Source organism: Mastomys coucha, chromosome X (genome assembly GCF_008632895.1).
Source record: "Mastomys coucha isolate ucsf_1 chromosome X, UCSF_Mcou_1, whole genome shotgun sequence".
NCBI lineage: Eukaryota > Metazoa > Chordata > Mammalia > Rodentia > Muridae > Mastomys > Mastomys coucha.
The window spans coordinates 62,057,870-62,060,117 of NC_045030.1; the positions used below are offsets into that span (position 1 = coordinate 62,057,870).

The 2,248-nt window shown below is 38.7% G+C and overlaps 1 pseudogene; it reads right to left on the minus strand.

Moving 5' to 3' along the window:
• Positions 1-504: 504 nt before the first annotated feature.
• Positions 505-1,022, minus strand: LOC116074618 (annotated as a pseudogene).
• Between the last annotated feature and the right edge of the window lie 1,226 nt (positions 1,023-2,248).

The window sequence follows — 2,248 nt, forward strand, 5'->3', positions numbered from 1 at the left end:
ATACAAAAAAATTAATGCATGCTTGGAAATATTCAGAAAACATCAAATTGATCTATGAAGATAAACTTTCTCTACTTCTAAACTCCTCTCTCTAAAACAGAGTTGAAAAGATGTCACCTCTGCATGTTGTGTTACGTCGCTGTTTTTATCTTCTCTATGCTCTGTCATTCTTCAGTAATGAATCTGGCAAAACTCCAGAATTCCAGGCAGTTAGGTGGTGGGCTTTTGGTCTGTCCTATATACCTCCTTCTTTGTAAAAGGTATACGAAAGTACTATGGCATTAGGGTTCATTATTTCTGTGGTTAACTCTACTTCAGGTTTAAGTGTTTTTGAGGCTCTCTTAGAAAAAGCAACGAGCTCTAAATGAATCTCAAGAACAGAGTAGCCTATCACTAGTATATTTTCCCCAAATAGTCACCTGATTATGGTACAAGAATGATTTTGACATTTGATCTAAAATCCACATGACCTGTTTTTGGAAGTTTATGAAGTTATTGAAGTTTTTAAAAATCAAAACTTCTTTCCATAGATGAAGATCTATTTATGAACAGTAAAGGCCCAAACATGCATCTCTTCTTGGATACACCCACAGCATGGTCTGGAGGCCAGTGGTCTTGGTGTGCTGACCTCAGACACAAAGCCCTCAAAAATGGTACAGCCCACTGTGCATTCTAATTTTCTTCAGCTATTCCAGGTCCTCACACAGCTTGTTGTCTAGACCATTGGCCAGGACCTGGTTGTAATTTCTGTCCTTCAGATCCTGTCTGTTCAAGAGCCAATTTGAGATCTTGTACTGTCATGGAGTCTGCATGACGGCGATCACATGTTCCACTTTATCCTCAATGAATTCTATGGCCCTCTTAGTGAGGTCAATGCCTGCTTTTCTCAACACCACATGAGCATATCTCTACCCCACACATTTAATTGTAGTGATAGCAAAGGCTATTTTCTACCACCCATTAATGTTGATGTTGGCTACATGCAAAATGTACTGGAATTTCTCAGGGCTCACTAGAGACATGGAGGCAGCACAAGTGACAGCCTGCCTGAAGGCCTCCTGTAGAAGAAAAAAAATCAGGGGTTTTTAACGATGCAGACATTAATAAGGAACTATATTGTGGTCTGAGAATACACACTGGGCTCATCCCAGCACACATGACAGGAGCAGAGTCCGTTAATCTGGGGCTTCAGCTAATTGGGAGTCTTAGCAGCCTATTCTGTAATAGTGGAATGAGGGAATTTAGCTAAGTTAGCGTCCCCTAGATTATTGTATTTCTCCCAAGGCCATTGCAAGGAAGAAAAAAAAAGCAAATGTATTTTATCACTGAGCACATAGTTTTGAGAATATACATTGACAAAATTTTGCCTGTGCTTGCCTTTTTGGGGCTTCCAATTATCATTTTCATGTAATTTAGTAATTTTTTGGTAGGTCTTACAAATTAAAGTCAGCAGTTTTCAGTGAGCTGGTGTCTTATGAACTCCTAGGAAAGAGTTATGTGGAAAGTCAAAGATATCACTGGCCATTTATAAAGCCTTTGTGACCCTCTCTGCAGAATTCTGCATTTATAGGCCATCTCCTGCCACTTCAATTTATCCAATCCGGAAGAATTCAATAATGGAAGAGAAAATGTTACTCCTTTTTCTCTGCTTTGCTTCAGAGCTAAAGATAAATGAACATGGTTTTAGTCAGTCAGTAACCTCTGCTCATTTATAATCCTATCTTATATGAGCTGAAGTATGAGATGTCTAAAAAGTCATTTTTTACTATAGAAATTGGAAAATGCCTCTAAAACCAAGCAATTGAAAAGCAATTTAAAATGAAAGAAAACACATTACTAGATCATAAAAGAATGCAGGATTGCAACAACTTAATATTGAAAAGAAACCTGGGAGTCCAGTCCTACAGGTCAAATCCTAGCCAGTGCAGGCTTCCCCTGAGTGCTCTGTGTAAATACTTGTAGGGATGGCAGCTTTAGCACCTCTTCTTCAAGGCAACCTGTTCCATCTCTGGATCACTTCAGCAATTCAAATCGTATTTCTATACTGAACTATTTTTACTTTAGTGCACATGAAGATCATAGGATTAAAATCAAGAAAATCAGTTGTTCACAAAAGCTTCCAAGGCAATGCCTTTGTGATGAGCAAGTTACATTAAGCCGATGGAATTTCCTTCTGTGAAGATTTTCAACTCTTGCATAAAGAGGGAGCAATCAATGTAGGGCACATCTGGACTTCACTAAAGCTATG